At 42.7% G+C, this 26043-nt stretch overlaps 2 pseudogenes; one reads left to right on the top strand and one right to left on the bottom strand.

Moving 5' to 3' along the window:
* Window positions 1–204: 204 nt before the first annotated feature.
* Window positions 205–906, top strand: LOC142461023 (large ribosomal subunit protein eL13 pseudogene; annotated as a pseudogene).
* Window positions 907–21955: 21049 nt separating this feature from the next.
* On the bottom strand, window positions 21956–24539 carry LOC142461470 (protein FAM98A pseudogene; annotated as a pseudogene).
* Window positions 24540–26043: the final 1504 nt, after the last annotated feature.

Raw genomic sequence — 26043 nt, 5'->3', positions numbered from 1 at the left:
TCACTGGGCCATCTCAGTGCACCATTTTTTGGGCAAAAAACTCAGCATGCCACTCTTGCCCCACGCATCTGACTCACTTGACCTTGCTCTGTGCAACTTCTTTTTGTGTCTGTGAATGAAGAGGGCAACGGAAGGACAGCGATTTGATGATGTAGAAGAGGCGAAGAAAAACAACGAGGGAGGTGTTGTCAGACATCCAAATAGATGTTTGGAAACTGTTTCCAAGAGTGGAATTGCAGCTTTCTGCTCAGCCGTTCTATTTGGAGGAGGCCCATAAGCAGCCATGCACCCAGCCGGAATGGCATGATCCTGAAGCCCCACTTCCACAAGGACTGGCATCGGTGTGTGTCCGTGTGGACGATACGCAGGCACAAGGTAAGACAGCTAAAACCTGCCGTATCGCCCCGCGGCCTGCGTCTGGCCGCATCTGGCCCATCATGCGCTACCCCACCGAGCGCTATCACACCGAAGTTCGTGCAGGCCGGGGCTTCAGCCTGGAAGAGCTGAGGGTGGCCGGCATCCACAAGAAGGTGGCCCGCACCATCGGCATCTCCGTTGAACCCGGGAGGCGGAACAAGTTCACCGAGTCCTTGCAGGCCAATGTGCAGCGGCTGAAGGAGTCCCGCACCAAGCTCACCCTCTTCCCCAGGAAGCACTCACACCCCCCACCCCCAAAAGGGAAACAGCCCTGCAGAAGAACTCAGACTGGCCACGCAGCTTACTGGACCTGTGATGCCCATCTGAAATGTCTACCAGACGGAGAAAGCCCGGGTCATCCCGCAAGAAGAGAAGGACTTCAAGGCCTTCGCCAGTCTCCGCATGGCCCGTGCCAATGCCCGGCTCTTTGGTATCCGAGCGACAAGGGCCAAGGAGACTGCAGAGCAGGATGTGGAGAAGATGAAGTAGTGTTACCAGGGCCTTTAATAATCCTCTCTCTCTCTGTCTCTGTCTCTGTCTCGCTCTCTCTCTCTCTCTCACACACACACACAAATGGAATTGCAGATTTGACAAATGCATTACGTGTATTGGAGAGTACACCGAAGGTGATAAGGTTGTTTTATAAAAAAATACTTTAAATACATTATCTTTGGAAAAAAAATTCTACTTTTGGAGGGGTACCCCTTGTATGTAGAAGTAGGTTTATATAATGAAAATGGCTGATACAGTTGTTAAAGCTGGAAAATTCCAAGTTCATGGGTCAGATGTTAGGTTAGAGGCTTCTGGAAGATAGCAGGCTGCAGAGACACATGAACCCTAAGTTGGCAGGTCACATGGCAGCCTGATAATGAGTCCTAAAATCAACAGGCAATATGGCAGGTGGTTGGCTCAAGTCCAAATAACTGGAGGTTGATGAGCCAGATACAGGATCTAGACTCCCCGCCAAAGGGAGCAAGCTTTTCTACAGCATCCACTTATATTGCAAACGTTCCCCATTTTAGAGATCTCACCATGGTACATTACTAGAGCCTAACTGCCAAACCACTGAGAATCCTGACTTAGTCAAGTTGACACAAAACATTAACTCTCATAGCCAGCAACTGTACACCCCTCCCTTTCTCTCTTGGCAGTGTTTTCATTGCCACATCTTTCTCTCTGACTCTCTGCTTTCTCCCTCTTCCATTTGTAATGACTCTTATGATTATACTGGGCCCCAGATAATCTCTCTGTCACAAAATGCTTAAATTAATCACATTGGCAAAGTTATTTGCTATGTAATGTAACATCTTCATAGGTTTTAGTTTAGGATTCCGGCATCTTTTGAGGGGTGGGTATTGCTCTGCCTGTCACAAGGACCATGATAGTTTGGAGCACTTGGTATGCCAGAGGTTGCACCAAGTTCTTTCCATATATTATTTCTCTCAACCTGCACTATAGTGTTGTCAGTGAACAGATGATAACATTACTAGTAAACCCCACTAGGCATCCTATGCTCTTCTTCCAATTGATTTTAGTTCACTTGTTGTTCCTTTGTCCATAAGTTGGTTTAGTGGGGCTTAATCAAGGGCAATATAGCAGTGAGGAATTACTAAACCTGAATGAAGGCCGACTGTGATGGTGGGACAAGAGGAAAGAAAAATGAAATACAGGAAAGAACCAAGAGGCAAAGGACATTTATAGAGGTCTAAATACAGGCATGTACACATATAAATATATATATATAAATATAAATATATATATATTAAGAATTAAGGTTGCAGATGGACATTGGGCCTCGACTCAAGTACTCCCTTAACACAAGAACACTTTGTTCTAATAATCCGGCATTCTGTGATGCTCACCTTCCTGACACAATCACTGAAGACAAAGCAGGTGCATAAGCAAATGTGGTGAAGAAAGCTGATGATACCTGGCTATCAAGAGATATAGCATCTGGGGTCTTAAAGGCTTGAAGGTAAACAAGCGGCCATCTAGCTGAGAAGCAACAAAGCCCACATGGAAGAACACCAGCCTGTGTGATCATGAGGTGTTGATGGGATCAGATATCACGCATCTAAGACCCAGAACAAAATCATACCTGATGCCCATCTGTAGACAATCAGACATCCCCTCACAGATGGGTCACAGGGAAGAGATGAGCAGTCAGGGTGCAGTATAGCACCGATGAAACACACAGCTTTTCTCTGGTGATTCCTCCGTCCCCCCACTATCATGACTTTAATTCTACATTACAAATTGGATTAGACTAGAACATGCACACTGCTGCAGATAAGAGCCGGCAACACAGGGAATCCAGGATAGATAAACCCCTCAGGACCAACAAGGAGAGTAGAGATACCAGGAGGATTAGGAGAGGGTGGGGGGGAGAAAGGGAGAATCAATCTCAAGGATCCATCTAGAACCCCCTCCCAGGGGGACGAATAAAGGAAAAGTGGGTGAGGGGCAACAGAGGACAATGTAAGATATGAAAATAATAATCTATAATTTATCAAGTGTTCCTGAGGGAGGGCGGGGAGGAGGGGGGAAAGAGGGGGGGGAAATAGGGAGCTGATATCAGGGGATCAAGAGAAAGCTTTGAAAATGATGATGGCTGCATATGTGAAAATGTGCTTGACACACTGGATGAATGTATGGATTGTGATAAGAGATGTAAGAGCCTCCAATAAAAGTAAAAAAAATAAAATTACTAGTAAGAATCAAGGAATAATTCAGAGCTCATTTGCTATCCAAAAGATTCATGGCTCAAAGCCAGCCAGCTACTGCTCAAGGGAAAGGCCTGACAATCTACCTTCATATAGATTACAGCCAGGAAGACACTCTAGGCACTTCTACTGTGTCACATATATATCTTTGGAACCCCCAAACTTTTTATTGAAAATTAAGTGAAGATTTACAGAGCAGATCATTATTTTACATTCCATCATACACATCCTGATTCAACTCACCTAGTGCAATTCCCTCTATGTCCTATTGCTTATTTCATTTCTTCCCTGTCTTTCCTATTTCCATTTCTCCTTCTTTCATAACCTTATGAACTTTGTCCTTGGATAAGTGTTGCCCTTTTGATCTGAAATGGTTGATTCTTTTAACTCAGCGGTTGGTGTGCTTCCAGGCCCGAAGAATAAATGCTCATTTGTTAAACTTTGTTTGCTTATTCAGCAACTAATGTAAAGTTAAGGCCTGTTTTTTAAAAATATGTACTGTTCAGAGGAGTAGAATCCTATCTTTTGTGCCAAATCCATTCCTCCTAATTGTTAAGATCAGGCAGGGCTATGAACCAGGGAGTTATAGCCTAGTTAGCTTCAATTCTTTCCTTTACCTTCTTCAGGAACTTTTCCTGCTGCGTCCCATGCATGCTTCCTTTATTCTCGTTAGCAAGATCATTACTCCCCTCCCGCTTCTAGCATCTGGCCCATTTCATTATACCCTGTTGAGTCTACCTCTTAAATGTCTCTCTTCTTTTCCTCCCCACCCCTACTGTTTCAGTTCAGGTGGCCATAATTTCTTAACTGGATGAGAATCCTCCTAATGGAGTTTTTCCTCCCTGTAGTCCATGGTTTATACTCTATTTGAGGACCCTTTGGCTCTCTTCAAGGAGTCCTGGTGGCATAGTAGTTACATGCTGGGCTTCTAACTCTGAGGTCAGCAGTTTGAAACCACCAGCTTCTCCCAGGGAGAAAGATAAAGTGTTTTACTCCCATAAAAAGTTAGTCTTGGAAGCCCACAGGGGCAGTTCTACCCCTTCTTGTGGGGTTGCCACGAGTCAGAATTGATGTGATGGCAGTGGCTTTGCCTTTGGCTCTCTTCATGCAATGACACGCCTTTCCTTTAGAGGGTGGTAGAGGAGATTGGCCACGGTGAGGGTTGACTGCACTCACAGCTCCCATCGTCTTCTCTTGTCTTTGAGATCATGCTTTTCACTGGGGGGAGCTCATCAATGAGTGCTGCCACTTTGGCTGGGTTTTGTAGTTCCAGTTTTTCATTGCCGCTTTCCACAGGCCCTTTGTTTATTTTCCGTCTCACAGCTGAGACCAGGAATGAAATGTAAGCACTTCAAAAGGCCCTTCTTTCTGGGAGAGAAACAAAGGAGATGACAATCTACGGAAGGCTTTGTACTGCCACAAAAGGTATTTGTCCTTTTGTAATTGCAAGCTGCTGCTCTCTGTGCCGCGGGACTTTGCCGCACTGGGCTAGAGCTGGTGTTTCCTCTGGAGGAAGGGAGCTCTTTCAGACACAGCTGTTTGTAGTTGTTGTTAGCGGCTGCCTCATTGGCCCAGGACTCGTGGCAACCCCATGCACAAGGAAGCAAAACGCTGTCCACAGTGCTGGGAGCTCCATTACAACATGTTGGACATCCGAGCAGCGTGCAAACTTCCACTCACTGATCGATGGCAGCACGTGAAGTTTATTGGCTGAGGACTGAACCCTGTCTTTCAGGTGGAAGGTAAGGATCCAGTCATGGAACTACTCCAGTTCCCATTCAAGCACATCTGAACTTCTCATCAGTTGCTCATGAGTTGATACTGACTCATGGTGACCTCATGCATGTCAGAACCGCACTTCCTAGAGTTTTCAATGGCTGATAATTTGGAGGTAGATCACCAGCCCCTCCCCCCATGCCCTCCTTCCCCCCCCCCCCCCCCGAGATGCCTATGAATCTCATAGTCATCCAGGAATCTTAAAATGGTCAACATTTGACATCTAGCTTTTCCTTCTGTGTCACCAAAACACCCTCTCAGTCCTAAATTCCTATCCTAGGATCTCTTTCCAAGAGTGTAGGAACTGTGAAACTCCTCCCTTCAAGGACACCCCGACACCTATCTAGAAGGGTGTGACCTAGACCTGTGGTGTCCATAGAAAAACTATATCTTGAAATAGTTCTGACTCATAGAAACCCTACAGTACTACACGGTAGAACAGCACCACAGGGCTTCCAAGGCCATAATATTGTTTTTGGTTTTTCAACTATCAAGTCAATGCTGACTCATAGAGACTTTATAGGGCAGAGTATAGTTGCCTCTGTGGATCTCTGAACCTGCAAACCTTCAGAGGAGTAGAAAACTTCACTTGCCCCTGCAGAACGGAATGGTGGTTCTGAATGGCTACTACATGATTAGCAGCCCAATGTGTAACCACGACACATTGATAATGTCATTAGTTTAGTCAATGGTATAGAATTCAAAATACCATTGAGAAAAGGAAATTTCACAAGTATAGGCCTGCTATGAACCATAATACATGAGTTGTTGACTGGACATTATTTACACAAACAATGGGGATTAGCGATGGGGCAAATATTCCAGTAGTATTCATCCACAGCAGCAGAACCATGTGTACCGGATTAATGCATGTCATAATGAAGCAGAGGGGACATTAAAATAGTAAGCAAAATGTAACTCCAGGCCACCACTCATTGGGTACCCTCAAGACAAGAGATTCAAAGCGAAGTTCAATGTCTGCCAGTTCTATGTCCTTGGGCTAGTAGTCATCTGCTTCTTATGCTCAGGAGTTTCAGCTTTAACTCCAGTGGCTACAGGTGAGTTTGAAGTAAAGCCTAGTTCACTTAGTTGATTTTCCACATTGGGTCTTTCTGGTGTGGTCTATGAAAGATGTGTACCTTGTAAGAACAGAGTCTAAAGTCCCAATCGTCTATAGCACATGGACTGGGTAACAAGGTGTGGTATTTCTATTCCTGAATGTTTTATGTATCATCAAATTGTTTTCCAAAATGGTGGCACACATTTACAAGCCCATCAGCAGTGTAGGAGTTCAAATCTCTCCAAACTGTCCCCAATATTTATTATTCTCTGTGTTTGAATTGGCGTATCATTGTGGGTGTAAGATGACATCGCATCGTTGTTTTGATCTACCGCTCCTCATGGCTAGTGATCATTTGCATTTCCTCCTGTGTTTGTTAGTCATTTGAGTGTTGTCCTTTGTGAATTGTCTTTGCATGTCCTTTGCTCACCTTTTAATTGGATTATTTGTTTTTTTTTTCTAATTGAGGTGTTTCAGAATTCTGTTGATTTTAGTAATTAGTCCCTTGTCTGTTATGTCATTGCTGATTATTTATTCCCAGTGAGTGGTAGCTTACTGCACTCTTTTGATGAGTCTTTTGATGTGCCTAAGTGTTTATTTTCAATAGGTACCTGTCTATTTTGTCTTCTACTTTGTATACTTTATTATATTTGGCAGTCTGTGTATGCCCTGCAGTAGGGCCCTTAGGTTTGTCCCACTTTTTCATTAATAATCTTGATAGCTCTGGGATTTACATTCAGACCTCAAATTTATCTTTAGTCCATTTTTGTGCATGGGGTGAGGTATGGGTCCTGTTTCATTCTTCTGCAATCGGAGATCCGGTTTTTCCAGAACCATTTATTTGAAGAGAACGTTCTTTTCCCAATTAAATTTTTTGGTCCTTTGTTTAAATCAGTTGTCTGTTTCCATATGTTTTTATTTCTAGGCTTTCTGTCCTGTTCCATTGGTCTATGTACCTCTCATTATACTAGTACCAGCCCATTTTAACTGCTGTGGTTTTGTAATAGGTTTTGAGATCAGATAGTGCAAGATCTCCTAATTTTTTCTTTCTTTCTTTTAAAGTTCTTTGCTAGGTCTCGTCCCTCTCCATATGAACTTTGTATTTAGTTTTTTCCATTTAAAAAATAAGATGTTGCGAGTTGGATCAGAATTGCATTGTATTTGTGGATTGCTTTAGGCAGTATTGACATTTTCAAGTATCTAGTCTTCCTATCCATGAAAAAGGGATATTCTGCCATTGCTGTAGGCCTCTCTTGGTTTCTTGCACTGTCCTGTAGTTTTCTTTGTACAGGTCTTTTGTTTCTTTGGTTAAGTTTATTCCTAGGTATTTCATCTTTTTTGGGGGGTGGGTAGCTATTGTAGATGGTATTGTTTTCTTTATGTCTTTTTCAGAACTCTCATTGCTCCAAATTGATTTTGGCTTGCTGATTTTTTAACCTGTTACTTTACCAAACCCTTCAATTGTTTCCAACAGTCTTTTTGTGGAGTCTTTCGGATTCTCTCTATATAAAATAAAATCACCTGTAAATATTGCAAGCTTAAATTCTTTGCCCAATTGTATTCCCTTTATTTCATTTCATTTTCTAGTATCAGTTTTCTAATGTTTCTGGCTGGGACTTCCAGTACAACATTTCAGAAGAATGGGGATAAGTGCCAACTTTGCCTAATTCCTGTTTTCAATTTTCCCATTGAGATAGTTAAGGTTTATTGTACTGACCTGGCTGATAAACACAAGTGGGATTAATTGAAGGGCAGAGAGATAAATGGCTAGGTGATCCTCACCTTTCTAGTTCTTGTGTCTCTTGCTTTCTGACGACCAGGGTGCAGCTGCCTTAGCCAGTTCCCTGCTTCAGCTGGCAAGACTCACTTCCTGCAAGACATCCCCAAAGAGAAACCACATGGACCTAGCCCGATGCAGCCCTGGGTGCTGGATCAGCCACAAGGATACCTCTGCCAGCACTGAGATGCTTACATGCTCACTGATTAGGCTTTCCTCCTGCAGTTGGCGTCATTGTGTGTGTTTTGTGAGATTGAGGAGGACTTTGTACATTGGTGTCAAACATATGGGCTAATGTTGGACTTATGGGCTTGGACAGCACTGGGTTGGGATGTTTTTTTTAATGTACTTACCCTTTATATATGAGTTTTTGTGGATTCCCCCCCCCTAATTTACCCAGACTAATACAGCCATTGAATGCAATATTGGCCATTGGCTTTTTCGTATATGGCCTTTATTATTTGAGGAGTTTCCCTTCCATTCTCATTTTATTGAATGTTATTAGAAAATGGGTTTTGGATATTGTCAAATGCTTTTTCTGCATTTACTGATATGACCATGTGGTTCTTATTGTTTGTCTTGTTTATTTGGTGAATTAACATTGGTTACATTGATTATTTTTAGACTGTTGCACAATTCTTCCATTCCTGGTATGAATCCCACTTGGTCACGATGAATTATTATTTTGATATGTAATTGGATTCTATTGGCTAGAATTTTGTTGAGAAATGTTGCATCTAGGTTCTTAAGGGATATCGATCTGCAGTTTTCTGTCTTTGTCTAGGTTTGGTATCAGGGATAAGTGGGCTTCATAGAATGAGTTTGGGAGTTTGATTTCCCCTTCTATATTCTAGAATCGTCTATATTGATTTGGTGACAGCTCTTCCCTGAATACTAGACAGAATTTCCCTATGAAGCCATCTGGGTCCTGAGCTTTTTGACCATAATCTTTGCAGAGCACATTTCCAGATTTTTTCTCCAACAGAGGTTACTAGTAGATTTGAATCATCAACCTTTTAATCAGTTGCTAAGTGCTTAACCTTTGTGCCACCATGTCTCCTCTCCCCTCCCCAATGGTTTTGCTCATTAGAAGAGTGAAACAAAACTTAAAAAAAAATTCCCTAACTCATTCTAACTGGCATCCAGTATTGTTTCTTTACACCCATCTAAAATACAAACCTAGCAAGTTGATTGCTTTCTTATTTGTCAGTATCCTCAACTGCGTTCAGAAGAAGTCCTGAGCTTCTTTTAGGTCAATACTTCATAATTTTCATTCTAACAGACTTTGCAGCACATACCTCACTCTTTTATTAAAAAACAACAAAATCCACTGCCATTGAGTGGATGCTGACTCATAGTGACCCTATATGACAGGGTAGAACTGCCCCCATGAGTTTCTGGGACTGTAGCTCTTTACTGGAATAGAAAGTCCCATCTTTTTCTCATGGAGCAAATGGCGGTTTTAAACTGCACACCTCGCAGATCACAGCCCAACATGTAATGGCTATGCCTCCAGGCTCTTCCTTGTTATTAGGCACCATCAAATCTGCTGTGGCTCAAAGTGATCCATGCACAGCAGAACAAAACATTGCCTGGTCCTGTGCCATCCTAACAATTGTCATTATGTTTGAGGCCATTGTGTAGCCATTGTGCCAATCCACCTTGGTGAGGGTCTTCAATTTTACCTCTACTTTACCAAGCATGATGTTCTTCTGCAGGAACTGGTCTGTCCTGATAATATGTCCAAAGTATGTGATACCAAGTCTTTGCATCTGCTTCCAAGGAGCATTCTGGCCACACTTCTTCCAAAACAGAGTTGTTTGTTCTTCTAGCCATCTCCAAGACTTCCAACACCCAACTCTCCAGTCTCATTGAAAGTCTTCTGTTCTCTGGACACCTGCTTCCTCACACATCTGCGCCTTGTAGGGGCTGTTCCCTGCCTGCCATTCTTCCCAGCTTGTCCATCTGCAAACTCTTATGTGTTCTTCAAGCCAGAGCACAGACATCACTTCCTTTATAAACGGCCCTTTACTTTCCCCCTTATCATTTCACCAAGATCAGCACCCTTTGGTCTTTGGTCCTAATCAGTATATATGTGTGCACGTAGACATGCATATGAATATATGTATATATGTGGTGTGTATGTAAAACTAGTTGTTGCGTTGGGTCCAGCTCCAAGGGATTCCATACATGTCAGAGTAGAAATGTGCCACATGGAGTTTTCTTTGTCTTCCATTATTGCATTGTTTTATTATTCTTGTAACTTGTTATATGAATTCTAAGTGGCTGATTTTTTTTTTTTGTAAGTAGATAACCAAGCCTTTCTTCTGAGGTATGTTTGGGTGGGCTTGAGCCTCCATGTCTTCAGCTATTACTTGTACACCATAGAGACTTCTAAAGAATCCAGGTGGTGTAGTGGTTATACATTGGGTGCTAACTACAAGGTCAGCAGTTCGAAACCACCAACTGCTGAGAGGATGAAAAGATGGTTATGGTCTTGGCAACTCACAGGGGCAGTGAGGTGAGTTGAGGGACTCCTAATACAACTCCGTAATATGGCATATGAAGAGGTCACACTATCTGATCTATTCCCTCCTCTGGCTGCGGGGTCACCAGGGTGGAGGCAGCAGATGGTTTCTCTCTGGCTCCGAACACCGTGCAGCAGCTCTTCCCCGGTGGATTCTACTGTGGGGTGCTGTCTTTCCACAGAGACCTGAACTCCCCAAAGTTGTTCTAACAGGCACCCAATATTGGCAACGATGGACTCGGATCAATATTTTGGAACTTTGCATTCATTCTCTCTGGCTCTTGGGGAACTTTCTCTCAAGGGGTGTCAGGGATGGATGGGAGGAGGCTGAAATGAATCCCTGGCTTTGGATGCTCTAAAGTTAGAGTATAGGTATGTGGGGGAGGATATGTGTGTGTGTGTGTGTATCTGAACTCAGATGTATGTCATAAAGGGACTATCATTGTATGATAAGAATGGATTTTAAGGAGATTTTAGTTGAGACTTCTGCTTTGACCTTCCTGGGGTCAAGATACTCTGGGGAAACTCTCCTACTGAAGAGCAATTAAATTCTAAATAGAGTACATTTTGGAATCAATTGTCTAACTTGAAGAACAGAGAGAATCCTTATCCCCTGTCTTCTCCAAATAAGTAAACTGTGAGCTGACCCTGCAGGTGGGAGAAGTAGCAATACATTAGCAGTAGGAAGGGGCTTATCTTTGGATCCAGTACCAACAGCAGCATCTTGATATGAGAATGGGAGCTACTATTATTGTATTATATTAGAGAGCAACTGCCCAGAGACTTGGTATTAACTCTTTGGGGAAACATTGATCAGGTGAGCTGCACAGATTTAGGGCAGCACAATGTCAAACATTAGGAAGCAGGACCCTGATCTTGGATTGTGTGTCTTGTAAGCTTCATGGTTAGGACAGGGATATGATAGCAATATGAGGTGGCAGAAATTTGGCTTCCTCCTTGCTCTGCCAGCTCAGTGTTCATGGTTGGGGAAGTGCAACCCATCCCTTGACATGGTCCAGGGGCTTTAGGCCAAGCTTTGAGGTTGACTAGGATTGATTGCCTTAAGCAATGAGCTATGGCTCATTTCCAGTAAGTTTTGCAGGAAACCAAGCACTGCCCTCCCATGCCCCCCCTCCCCCTTTTAACGGAGACCAGCCTTCAGGGAATCCATCTTAGGTAAGTTCACCACTACCACTCATAGAAGCTTGAATCACAGAGCTGAGCAATAAGAGATACCAGAACGACCAAGCACACCTAGAAGAGAACATTATAGAAACTTTAAAACAGAAAACTATAATTGTTGAAACTATAAAGCAAAATGAGTCAGCGACCCTATAACAAATCCACCAGTCACTTCACTGGAGAGAGAGGAAAATTCCATGAAGATTTACATACTTAGAAACTGTATAGAGAGTCACTAGAAGTTGGAATAAACTTGACGGAAGTGGGTTTGGTGGCAAACCAAGTGGAGGAGAAAGACGAGGGTGTCTATTCCTGTACAGATTTCTAGTCCTAGAAATACTACCGAGTATTTGTAGCAAGGATTATAGAATGTGAAGGCATGCCAAAACTGATTCTAGAAAGAGTACAGAGTGATTTAAACGAGGCAATATCTGAAGAAATAATTGCTGAGAAACTTCTAGAAAGAGATGAAAATATAGATTCTACACTTAGACAAAGCATAGTGTGCTTCAGAATATGAAAGCCAAAGAGAATATTTTTTAAAGGTGTCGGAGAAAAAGGTAGATCGACTCTGATGAGTGACAACTGTGGGATAGACGTCTCAATAACTAATGAAAGAAAAAAATATGGAATAATATCTTGATGGGAGAAAATAAATGCCAATTTAGAATTCTTTACCTAGCACAATTATCTTCCAAAAATGAGAAAGAAAGAAATAAAGAACTCTTCAGATAAAAATGGTAGGATTTTACTCCAAGAAATTTGCAGTACCTAAGCCTCTGGGTCTATGGATATATCACCCTGAACTTGCCAGATGTTATCTGATCTTGGGAAGCTAAACAGGGTCAGGACTGGTTAGTACTTGACTGGGAGACTGCCTGGGATACGGGTGCTATAGGCTTCCACCACTCGTCCGTCAGTTTGCCATACTGTGGTAGCTTGTGTGTTGCTGTGATGCTGGAAGTGCTGTCATCGCTATTTCAATTATAGCAGATTACTCAAAGCTAATAGGTTACAGTAGAACTGCAAGACTGAGAACAGACTAATAAGAGAAACCAGCCTGCCCATTTTGGAGGAATTAGCTGCTTGAAGCCTTAGTTATGGACAGCATCAAAACATTTGTCAGGTACTGAAGGCCTAATAAACGGAAGCAGAAGGTTGCCCGAGACAGTGACAGAATTTGAGCTCTTCCCAGGCCAGAAGGCACTCAAAATGTGCCCGAGGAAGAGCTGCCTTCTCAAAGCAGAGTGGACCATAATGACCCGGCTGGAGCAGGACCTGGAGAGGAAAGCTCTCAGGACCTCCACGCACTGATGGGAGAAGATAGAGCTGAGAATCCTACTAATAACAGGAACTTAAAATGTATCAAGTATGACTCTAGGCAAATTTTAAGTTATCAAAAATGAAATTGAATCCATAAAGATTTATCTCGTAGGTATTAGTGAGCTGAACTGGACTGGGACTGGTCATTTTGAATCAGAAAAATCACATGATTTTCTATTCTAGGAATAGCACAATCAAGAGGACTGGCTTTGCATTCATGGTCAGAACGACATTTCAAAATCTATCTTGAAGTATAATTCTGTCTATGATAGAAATATATTTATCCACATTCAAAGAAATACAGTCAATACAATTATTATTCAAATTTATGCACTGACCACTAACATTAGTGATGGAGAAATTGAAAAAATTCTACCAACAATTCTGAAACTGATCAAATGTGCAATCAAGATACGTTCACCATTGCTGAGAGCAGATAGATCGATCATAGGTCAAGACAGAGAATACCAGGAATATGTTTACTATGTTTGATTTACTATGCAAAATAGTTCTACTGTGTGGATCATAAAAGATTACGGCTAGCTTGAGGAGAAGGGAAGTTCCAGAAAAATTCTTCGTGTTCCTACTGAACTGGGAGGTGAATCTTGAGGCAGCAGTATATTGTACAGTTTAAAATCAGGAAAGGTGTGCATCAGGGTTGTGCCCTCTCACCATACCTATTCAATCTACATAGTGAGCAAATCATCAGAGAAGTTGGATTATATGAAAAAGAACTCGGTATAAGAAGCCTTCCTCCAATCCTGATACACAGGAAAGGTGTGTATCAGGATTGGAGGAAGGCTTCTTAACAACCTGCAATATAAAGATGGCACCATCTTGTTGCTGAAAGCAAGGAGGGCTTGAAGATCAGGGATTGCAGCCTTCACTATAAGTTACAACTTAATATAAAGAAGACCACAATCTTCACAACTGGACCAATAGGTAGCATCATGATCAATGGATTAAAGGTTGAAGTTGCCAAGGATTTTGTCTTGCTTGGATCCACAATCAATGCTCATGGAAGCAACAATCTAGAGATCAAAAGACACATTACATAAGACCTCTTAAGAGTATTGAAAAGCAAGGTTGTCACTTTGAGGACTAAGGTGCTCCTGACCTCAAGCCATAGTACTTTCCATTGCTTCATATGCTTGTGAAAGTTGGAGACTGAATAAGGAAGACCAAATCGATGCATTTGAATGGTGGTGCCGGAGAAGAAAATTTAAAGTACCATGGACTGCTAAAAGGCCAAACTGCTCTGTCTTGGAAGAAGTAAGGCCAGAGTGCTCCTTGGCGGTAAGGATGGTGAGACTTTGTCTCAAATACTTAAATATTGTTAGGAGCGATCAGTCTCTGGAGAAGGATATCATGCTTGTTAAAGTGGAGGGACAACAAGAAGGAAGAAGGCCTTCCAGGAGGTGGACTGACACCGTAGCTGCCACAATGGACTCAGAAACTATTGTAAGGAGGGTGCAGGCCCACGCAGTGTTTTGTTCTGCGTTGTTGTACGTCTTCCTAAAGTTGCTTCACGCAGACCGAAGGAGAGAAAGTTACTACACTCAGACAGAAGGAGAGACTCTCTTTATCAGCTGCAAGGATTTGTGGTGACTGATAACAGCAGGAACTGGGGGTTTCGGTGCAAGCTTGCAGAATGGCTGATTTTGGAGCTCTATGATGCCAACGACGTGTGTGGATCACTAGGGGTAAGAACCGACTCAATGGCTGTTCGTAACAATAGTGATAACAACCACAGGGTTTTTGAATAATTGAATGACGTGTTACAATCCCCCACTATAATAGTCCATCGGGCATTTCTCCCTTATTGTTAGGGGCGATTGACTTGGTTCTGACCCGTCGTGACCCTAACTAAGCACCACAGAAGGAAACCCTGCCCTGTCTCGAGTCTTATGACACGCCATCACAATGTCCAATAAGATTTGTCTTCTTTAGTTCATGTGTTGGATTCACTGAGATTCCTGTGCCAGTTCATATTCTTGACAATCACACAGGATGGATTTCCTAAAATCGAGCCAATGGTAGACAATAGACAAGTATCAAGCACTTTCCAAGAACTGCTATTATTCAGACTGCATCCCCTTACGAGATACTGTCAAAGCGGGAATCAATAAAAACATTTAAATCCCCATACCTTTAGTAATTAAACAAACAAACAGAAATTAAACCACCCATTTCAATAGTTCAATGAAATAAAGGGGAAAGCCATAATGGAATTAAAACAATAATCTACTTTGGGGCATCATTCGACTCTGGTTTTCTGTACCCTTGCCCCCAAGGGACTAAGTAGGAGGAAGGATCTGTGCAGCCTGCCAGGAGATCTGCGAAGATCCAGGGAAAGGGTGATCCTGACACAGTTCTGGTGAGATCCAACAAGCTCCTGGCCTGTAAAGCTTTCGCTGCCCTTTATAGATGGGTCAGATGGCTGAAATTCGCTAGCCCGCATTTCCTCTTCGTTAAGTCGGCAAAAATCTTTCTCTCTTTCACTGCCACCAGTGTGTCTTCCCGTGGAGACTTCCCTGTGGCTGGGGTATTGGAAGCTGTGCCACATTTCAAATGCCACCATCAGGGCCACCTGAGGTAGACAGGTGTCGATGAACAAAGTCCTAGTGATCCACTTTTGAAGCTTAGTACAACCCTATGAAGGACACCACAGTATTATGCAGTCTGGTGCTGGAAGAGGAGTCCTCTAGCTAGCAAGGCAACAACGAATTCAAGCGCACTAATGATAACGAGGCTGGCATGGGCTAGTTAATGCTTTGTTCTGCTTTACCTGTGGTCACCTGGATGGTTAGGTTTCAAGTCAACTTGGGTGGGTCAGGATAGTCACTGTGGTCACTTGGATGGTTAGGGTTCGTGTCAACTTGGATGGGACAGGATAGTCCCATGATAGGATCTAACAGGGTGGTCAACTCCATGATGGCATCCTTTGTGAAGCAGCCAAACAGTTTTGGGAGGCCTGGCAATCACAGGAGCCCTCCATCAGCGGACTGCTAGCCCTGGATTTATTCGGCCGGTCGGTCTGTGATTCATTAAGCTCTGCATCCACCGGCTGGTGGTCTTCTTGCTTCCTGTTTGTCAGTCCCTGCACACAGGAGTCAGGAAAAGTCTTCAGCTTATATCTGACCCATGGAGTTGAATCAGACTGGATTTACCCACATGTATAACTGCACGAGCCCTTTTTGATACAAATCTCTTTTTATATACGTATGCATCCAAGTGTCCCTGGTTTTGCTTCTCTGGAGAACCACGCCCAACACACTGGCCAAGCACTGTGCAAACCCATGAGTCCACAGGGTGCCTGTCTTGTCAGCTCTAACTTCTTAGTGGGGTGTTGTGATTTGCTGTGGAGTTACGCTGACTCATGGCAACTTCGTGCACATCCGACTGTTGTGTCCCAGAAGGTTGTCGTGGACTGATCTTTTTCGAAGGAGATTGCCAGGCTTTTCTTCCTAGCCTGTCTTTGTCTGGAAGTTCTACTGAATCCTGTTGGGTATCACAGTAACAAGCAAGTCTCTGCTGACAGGTGGCTATGCGTGAGTGCATTGACCAAGAATTGAAGGTGCATGAAATATGGACATTCTTCCGTCAGACACCACTGCTCCTTTTCTTCCTATGCCAATCTGAAGAAAATCCTGCGTTGTGTCTGTAAGCTAAAGTCTATCATACTTGGTCAAGGTCCTTCCACTCAAATTGCTTTGTGGTTCATCATGTATTAAAAATGATTCCACTTATTAATACTAGACCCCAAATCTGAATGAGATAGTCTATTGTCTTTCACTCACTGCATTTAATACCTTAATGTCATTAGTTGAACTGACCTGTTTAAAATGATTGATTAAATCTACAACTCTAGCAGAGATGGAGTCAAAGCTCCCCGCCTCCATTCTCAATGAAAGAGATGTCGCAAACTGCTGCCTGAGCCCAAAGGCTACTTGTTCCAATGTTAAAGAAATACAATCTCTTTAACCTGACTGTGTGTTAGATGAAATTCGACCTTCTTGAAGTGTAAAAACTAGAGAGTCTTGTCTGGCTTTCTTTTCTAAATTCCAAAGACATCACCCTCAATTTCCTAGACATTTAAATGGCATCGGGTGCCTTTGTCAGCTGGTTAAAAGCTGGTATTTACTACTTCTTAATACAGACTAGATGCATGGGCAAACAAATTACACCTACAAACAAATTCTTCAAACAAATTAGGGCAAATATGCCCTTCTTAGACACTTCAGATAATGTTCAAATAGTCAGAGAAAAAAGGAATATTTCTCCTCTTACAAGGCAATTTAAAAAAATGAATTGGTCAAATGATAAAATGCCCGGATGATAATATCAATGGGAAAGCACTGCAGTAGCGCAGCCGGTGAACAAAAGGAGGCATTCAAGCAACGTCTAGATTCTAGAATTAAGAGATGGGAAAATGCCTTACTCGAGGCAAGAAAATTATTCCAACAGCGACTCTTCTTTGCTTCCCCTTACAAAATTGATATTATTTCCCCATTTTCCCACTTGCTCTTGGCCAATACTATAATCAGAATGCCTTCCTCCAAGGAGCTCAAAGTGCTTTGGAGACATGGTCTAATTAATACTCTTCAAGTCTCTGTAAGGCCCACAGCTCCAGGCCCAGCTTCTGCTAGCCAGAACCACGCTGCCTGATGGAGGTGTGTGAGCGCCTCATTCTCCAGTGGCTTGTAGAAAGTGACAGCTGCTGTCCATAGCAGCCTCCTTTCCCAGAAGCTGTAAACACACCATCCCATCAATGCCAGGACAAGTGTTTGCCAGCTCAAGGTCTAAAAAGCAATCAATCAACTTCTATCTGCATAAACTGCATAGTCATTCTTCTTTGCATAATGCTCTGTTGCTTAAATTATGGCTGGAGAGAAGGCAACGTTTTCAGACTTTCAAGCAACTCATCTTTCTCAAATCAACTTTTAACTTTTTGGGGGGTGTGGAGCTGGTTTCTTAGATGTTGTTCAAGAAGCTCCCATGTCATGTCTAGGAAGCATTGGAGTGTTAATCACAAAGTTAGTGGTTCCAGCCCACCAGTTGCTCCTAGGGAGAAAGGTGAGCCTATGAGCTTATCTGTTCTCATCGAGTTGGACAACCTTAGAGATGCTGTAGAGCAGTGGTTCTCAACCTTCCTAATGCCACGATGCCTTCATACAGTTCTTCATGTTGTGCTGACCCTCCAACCATAAGATTATTTTTGTTGCTACTTCTAACCGTAATTTTGTTACGGTTATGAATTAGGAAACCCCTGTGAATGGGTTTTGCAACCCCCAAAGGGGTCTCGACCCACAGGTTGATAACCTCTGCTATAGAGAGTAACTAGGAACCAAAATCAACTCGATGGCAGTGGGTTTTGGTTTCTGTCTTCATAACTGTGGCTTGCTTTCCGTTAGCACTTTAGTTGTCCTCTCAATCTTGTCCAGTTTTATCTTTTGTGAGATGGAGAGATGACTGCATTGCTGATAGCGGTGGGTTCTGTGTTCTGTGCATTTTGAAGCTGATAGTGCCAGGCATTCTCTTAGCCATTGCAACTCCAGAAACCTGGAGTGCTGACCCTCCACACTGTCTACCCCTTTATATCCTGGGGATGGAGACCCGCCTCTGAGCACCCAGGATGCTGTCTGTCCAATGGTGAAGGCTGCGGTTGTTAGTGGCCCTTAAGTGGAGCTCATAGTGACCTCAAGCACAATAAAATAAAATCTTGTCTGGTCTTGCACCATCCTCATGATTGCTTGTACAAATTGGACTGTTGTGTTCAGAGTTTTCATTGACTGAAATTCAGAACTAGGTAGCCAGGCCTATCTTCCTTATCTGTCTTAGTCTGGCAGCTCTAGGGAAACCTGTTTGGCATCATGGCAACATGCAAACATCATCGACAGATGGGTGGTGGCTGCATGGTGGTGCACTTGTCAGGAGATGAACCGGGGTCTCCCACATGAAAGCAAAGATTCTACTCGTGAGCAAGTACTTTCCTACATACAGTACGTCTAACCATCAAATAAGATGATTTAGGATCAGTCACATAAGTAATTTCCTCTGAATATGATTTTTTTCCATCTGGATATGGTTTTGTTTATTTCCTCTGGATATGATTTTGTTTTTCCATCTGCTACTTTCCCTCACTCATATGATTGTATGAGATCTATGAAGGCAGAGGATAGGACATTTTTTTATGATGAAGGGTTGTGAAACAGTGTTTCTAAAAATCCCAAGGAATATTATTCATTTTATGATTTATTATAGCATCTAAATAGTTTTATAGTACTTTGGCATCCTCAAGTTCATCTTTATAATACTTGTGAAGAAGATATGTTGATTAGAATTGGTCCCAGGCCACACAGTGACACCAACTTCAGAGAGGTTTAACCATTTCTGTTCCGATCACACAGTGTTTCGCTTATGCAACTAACTTTTTTTTATCTGTCAATATGTTTTCTCTCTATTCCCACAAATCATTCATTCAGCGATTATTTACTTTGCCCTTAGTTATTTATGACAGGTAACTATGCTAGGCTTAGCTATATAAAGATACAGCTCTTAGTTAAGTATATATATATTCTCCAATAGACATAGCCAAAGGAGCTCTTTTAGTGTAGCATAAAAATACATTATGCTTTGACCTAAAAGGTCAGGAGTTTGAATCCACCAGCTGCTCCCCAGGAAAAAGGTGAAACTTTCTGCTCCTGAAAATATTTACAACATCAGAAACCCAAAGGGTGGCTCTGCTCTGCCTTTCAGTTTGTTGAAACATTCTATTACCTTTTAACTACATTTCTCCATGAATTTTTGAAGCCCCATCTTATATGAGTGTAAATGAAAAAAAAAGCATCGCTATGGAGATTATAGAGATTGTTAGTAAACAAAAATGTCAAAATGTGAAGCTGCTCTTTCTCAACATGCTTTCTGTTCGGGCCTGTCAGCTCTGCAAGTGCTGTTTCCATAACTCCCACCCTCCTGGAAGAATTCTACACTTTTTGAGTTTCCCCACATTTAGATGGCAGTTTTGGCAGCCTTGGGGGACTCAACGTGTGTTCTTTTTCAATGATTTTTTAAGTTTGGGGAACAGAAAGAAATATGGAGAGTCAAGATCAGGCTTGTAGGGTACGTGAGGTAAGGGTTCCCAATGAAGCGAGCAGGTGCATCACTGTGATGGGAAAAATACCTCAGTACAACTCTCCTGGTCTTTTGCTCACCAATTCAATTTTCATAGTATTAAACATTGCTTCATAATATGTCCTTGAGATTGTCCTGTGCTCTTAAATATAATCTATGAGGATTAACATTTTGGGATCCTAAAACATAGTTATCATAACTTTCTGAATTGACCTCTCTGCCTTGAGTTGGTTCGAACTCACAGTGACCCTGTGTACATCAGAGAGAAACACTGGGCAGTCCTATGCTATCCTCACAGTAATTGTTCATTTGAACCCATTATTGCAGCCATGGTGTCAATCTGTCTTGTTGAGCCCTTCCTCTATTTTGCTGTCCTTCTGCATTCCCATGTTGGATGTTCTGAGTCTAGGGAGCCTGGTATCTCCTGATAATTTGCCCACAGTACAGTCTCACTGTCAGTGACTTTAAGGAACATTCAGGCTGCACTTCCTCCAAGACAAGTCCATGGCACTTTCCATGTTCTTTGTCAACGCCATAGTTCAAATACACCAATTTTTCTTTGGTCCTCCTTTTTCAATGTCCAACTTTCACATGCATTTGAGGTAATTGAAACCACTGTGCCTTGGGTAATAGGCACCTTAGTCTTCAAACTTACTTTTCAACACTTTAACAAAGTCTTGTGCAGCAGATTTACCTAATGCAATGTGTTGTTTGATCTCGTGGCTGCTGCTTGATTGTGAATCCAAGCAAGATGAAATCCTTGACAACTTTATTCGCCCCCCCCTTCGGTTTATCATGATATTACCTATTGGCCAAGTTGTAAGGATTTTTGTCTTTACATTGAGTTGTAATCCATACTGAAGGCAGCAATCCTTGACCTTTGCCAGCCAGTGCTTTAAGCCCTCATTTTCAGCAAGCCAGGTTGTGTCATCTGCATATCTCAGATTGTTAAGAAACCTTTCTCTAATTCTGATGCCACATTCTTCTTCATATAATCCAGATTCTCTGATGATGTGCTCAGCATCAAAACTCAAAAATCACTGCCATTGGGTTGATTCTGACTCCGGTGACCCTAGAGTGTGTGGTAGACCTGCCCCTGTGGGTTTCCAATGCTGCAAATCTTAATAAGTATGGTGAAAGGATACAACCTCAACTTCACACCTTTCCTGACTTTAAACCATGTGATATTCCCTTGTTCTGTTGCCACAACTGACTCTTAATCTATGTACAGTGTTGTCTGCATGAGCACATTGAAGTATTCTGTTATTCCCATTATTATTAAGTCTAACCATAATTTATTAGGATCTACACTGTTGAATGACTTTGCATAGTCAATGAAACACAAATAGACATCTTTCTGGTATTCTCTACTCTCAACCAAAGTCCATCTGACATCAGCTGTGATAGTCCTTGTCCCACATCCCCTTCTGAATCCAACCTGAACCTCTGGCACCTCCCTGTCAATGTACTGCTGCAAACATTTGTTGATGATCTTCCACAACATTTTACTTGCATGTGATAGCAAATATATTTTTCTGTAATTTTAGAATTCTTTTGGGTCACCTTTCTTTGGAATGTATACAAATATGAATCTCTTCCAGTCAGTTGACCAAGCAGCTGTCTTCAAATTTTCCTGGCATAGACAAATAAAGGGTTCCGGTGATTCATCACCTTGTGGCAACATTTTGGTTTTATTCAATCATTTCCCAGAGTATTGTTTCTGGCTGATGTTTTCAGTGCAGCTTAGACTTCTTCCTTCAGTACCATTGTTCTTGTTCATATACTACCCCCTGGAAATGGTTGAATATCAGCTAGTTATTTTTGACATAGTGACCCTTGCATTCTGTCCGTTTTCTTTTTTTTTTGAACGTTCAGGTACTTTGTTGCTCATCTTGCACACAACACCTCCAGCCGTTTCTTTCACAGCTTAACAGTGGGTACGGATGCAAAACCCCAGCCAGAAGCATCATGGAAGATTTCAGCGGTGGAGAATGGGACATGTCAGCTCAGCCAGGCTTTTGTTGTCTGCAGCAATAACAAAGGGCCTCCTGCAGGAAGCGGCGATCTGTCTTCTTCTTCCTTGGCAGTGCACGTCTTCTGTCACGAGGACAAACGCAAAAACAAAAACTCCCAAACAAACAAACAGCCTCCTGTCCAAAGTAAACTAACTTGTGTTTTCTGAGCCAGTGGTATTCTCTCGTGCATAAAAGAAAACTCAGGTTTGCTGTTTCTTCTAGATTTCAAGTGTAACAACAAGGTTGGAGGAGGAACTGGTTTCGGATGGATGCAGGTCAGTTTGAGTTGCTATACTTAACACTATCTATCGGTCTACATCGTCTACAGGCTCACACGCAGTTTGCTTGTTTCTCTGATGGACGGTGGCTGTGTTTCAGGTTTTGGGTTGTGCGTGTGGTTCAGCATTCTGCCCCCAGGATAAGGCTATCGCGTGTGCGATCTGCAGAAGAGCTCAGTTAATAGGAACAGACCTACAAGTTCTATCATGAAGCAAACGTGGCAGAACCTCTGAAGAAAAATGGCCAGCCAGGGGCAGAAGTGTGCTTGGAAAACAGGCATTAGAATATTTGAAGCAAAACACATATAAATGGTTTGTTAATACGAGGGTTTCCTAGGTGTAAATCTAAAGAAAAAACCTAGGAGACTCCTCATTTTCAAAACTGTGTATTGAAAACTACTTATTCGAGTAATTTCTTCAAAAAGTATGCATTGTCTGACTCTGGAATTAAGTCTACTGGTCAAAGATTAAAGGCAACTTTTACAATCACCTCTTTAAAAAATTCTTCATACAAAGGAGAGATGCGTTTCCCAAATAAACAGCTTTATGTAAGTCCATTAAAAAAACCCGACAGAACTGAAAATGATGACCCATCAATGCTTATGCCTGCCACCTGTGGTCTCACATGAATTCAAAGGAGATTCTGGATTCAGGGTTCTGAAACTAAGTTTCTATTACCTGAGCTCTAGCAAAATGTAGGGTTCTGTAGCCTCAACTAGTGTAATGTCTTCCCTGTCCAAATCCAGAGTGACTGTACTGGTAGCCTCCATGCTGGAAGTGCTGTTCAAACTGACCGCCCCCTTGGTGATAATTCTGGCTCCCTCTTCCTCCCCAGCCTCCTCCCTGACCCCCTCGGCCACCCCGGCCTCCTCGCCCACCTCTCCCTCTGCGCCCACTGCCTCGGTCACCGTGGTGCCCTCCATCCTGGTGTCTGTTGTCCTGCTGGTAGCCACCACCCTGGTACCCACTCCCTGTGTACGACGATGCTTGGAAGCCGCCATAGCCACCACCTTGATAGCCACCGCTGTGGCCACCATGATAGCCCCCTGGCTAGAAGCCCGAATCTCGATAGCCACCATCCTGGTAGCCACCGCCTCCTCCACTGCCGCCGTCTGTCCAGCCTCCTTGATGCTTATTTCCTCTTCCTCCCCCTCGACCAGCGTGGTCATAGCCACCACGTCCACCTCTCCCTCCTCCTTGTTCATGGCCGCCACGGCCTCCGTATGAGGAATGTTCGTAGCCGCCTCTCCCTCCTCGGCCTCCTGGTTGCTGCTGGGGGCCCTCTTGCCTTTTCTGCCAGGGTGGCATTTCTGGGGGTGGAGGTTCAATCTCATTGGGTCTGCCACCTCTGTCAGGCACTCGGCCCATCAACACCTTATTGATGGCACAGGCAGTCTTTTCGCGAAGAGAGCCGCTGCTCGTCTTTAAAATCTTTGACAAGTCGTGTCTTGCGGCCAGAAGATGGGCAACAGAAATACTACTTTTAGGAGATAAGATGGAACATCTGGGCTGGTAAACCTTGGCTAATTTTTCTGTCTGACTCTTGGCTCTGTCAGACCAGCCAAAAGACTGCACAGTGACATCCAAACGTTTTATGAGCAGCTTTCTCCGTACTTCGTATTCGTTGCTTATGGCTTGGTTAATTGCTTCAATTTTGTCCCAGTAGGCTGGTCCCATTGGTTTCTTCAGTAGAGGCTTTCCCACATGATTGGTTGGAACTTTTGCTAATGTCTCCTTTAATTTCTTTTCAATCCCGCTGAAGAATTGGAACATAGTTATATTGGATGGAGGCTTGGACATTCCTAGAGTAATACATATGCCTTTCAACTCTTGAAAGACTTCACTACCGCCTCCTTCTTGAGCTTTTCTGGGAGGAGCATTCACACAGAGCATTCTGGCCGCTTCTAGTTCTGAGATGAGGTATGTGAGCAAAAGGAGGCAGTGCTTCTGGACGAGCAGGCGCTTGGTCACATCCCCGGACGTCAGTGACAGGTACGGGCAGTTCATTTCCCCTAGTAGTCCGCTCACCTCAAGTTGGAATTCCTCAGCTTCATTTGGACTGTTGGTTGCTTGCACATTTTCTTCTAGTTTACAGAGCAATCGTAATTCAGATACCAGCCACGCGCAGAGTTTGGTAAATTCCGGGGAGGTGGCTCCACCAGAGACTGCTTGAGACAGTGCACCATCTTCTAACAAAGGACCCTTGTAACCTAGATCTTCCAACGACTCCAAGATGTCAGTCTCCATGAGGTCACACTCCATGCTACTGTGGTATTCAAATTTCCGAGTCGTCAGGGTCCCCACTTCGCCGGCAACGCGTACACTCGCGCATGTCCGTTTTCTTTTAATGTGTCCTGCATCATTCAATATTTTGCTCATGGAATCTTTCAGTATTGCAACTCGAGCCTCGAGGGTCTTCTTGAGTTCTTTCAGTGTCAGATATGTTGAGTATGTTCTTCTGTTTAGGTTCTCTAATCTAGGTCTTTGCACATTTCTTTATAATATTTGATTTTGTCTTCTGAGGCTTCTCTTTGACATTTTCTGTTCAACTCTTCTGTGTCACCACTTCTTCCATTTGCCTTAGCTACTCTATGATTAAGAGCAAGTCTCAGGCTCTCCTGACATCCACTTGAATCTTTTCTTTTTTCCCCTGTCTTCTTAATGACCTTTTGCTTTCTTCATGTATGAGGGTATTGATATCATCCAACTACTCTTCTGTCATTAGTGTTCAATAAATCAAATCTATTCTTGAGATGGTCTAGTAAGTCAGATGGGATATATTTAAGGTCATATTTGGCCTCTCGTGGACTTGCTTGTATTTTCTAGAGCTTCAACCTGAATTTGCAAATGAACAATTGATGGTGTGTTCCACAGTCTGGCCATGGTCTTGTTTTAGCTGCTGATATTGAGCTTCTTCATCTTGTCTTCCCACAGGTGTAGCTAATTTGATTTCTGACTATTCCATCTGTACAAGTTCATGTATATAATCATATTTTATGTGGTTGAAAATCGCATTTGCAATGAAGATGTCATTAGTCTTGCAAAATTCTATCATGTGATCTTCAGCTTCATTTCTTATCAGTAAGACTATATTTTCCAACTGCTGTGCCTTCCCCTTTGTTTCCAACTTTCTCATTCCAATCGCCAATAATTACCAATGCATCTTGGTTGCATGTTTAATAAAATTCAGACTGAACATGTTGGTAGAACACTATCCTTCTCGATTATGTCATTCCCAGTACAGTAAACTATATGATTTTTTTCTGATTCAAATGTCCATCTTAGCTCTCTAAAAAATAGACTATAGATTTTTATGCATTCCATTTCCTTTGTGATAACTTCCAACTTTCCTGGATGGATACTTCCTACATTCTAAATTCTAATTATTAATTGATATTTGTTGCTGTTTCTTCTCAGTTTGAGTCGCACCTAGGACCTTATAAGCACTACTTTTGTCCTACCCTTATTTGGAGAGAGGGCTTTAAAATGTTCATGGAAACATGAAATGAAAAGATAATGGGTTCCTTCCACAAACTTTCTGAAGCCACCGCCCATATGCCCATATAGAAACAGAATGATGAGGGCAACGAGTGTACAAAAGTGCTTTACACAATTGATGTATGTATGGACTGTGAGAAGAGTGGCATGAGCCCCTAAGAAAATGATAAAAAAAAAGAGTAAAAAAAAGAAAAAGAATGATAAGTATAAAAGAGCAAGAATAGGCAGAGAGCAGGAGAGTGTATACAAAGACACAGAGATAAGAACCTACATGTAGTTTCTTGGGATTAGGCAGCAGCAGAAAAGAAACACCACGTGGGAGAATGTCACAGA

This window comes from Tenrec ecaudatus, chromosome 11, assembly GCF_050624435.1.
Source record: "Tenrec ecaudatus isolate mTenEca1 chromosome 11, mTenEca1.hap1, whole genome shotgun sequence".
NCBI classification, from domain to species: domain Eukaryota; kingdom Metazoa; phylum Chordata; class Mammalia; order Afrosoricida; family Tenrecidae; genus Tenrec; species Tenrec ecaudatus.
Note: the sequence above shows the minus strand (reverse complement) of the source record. Positions and strands in the feature narration are given on the sequence as shown.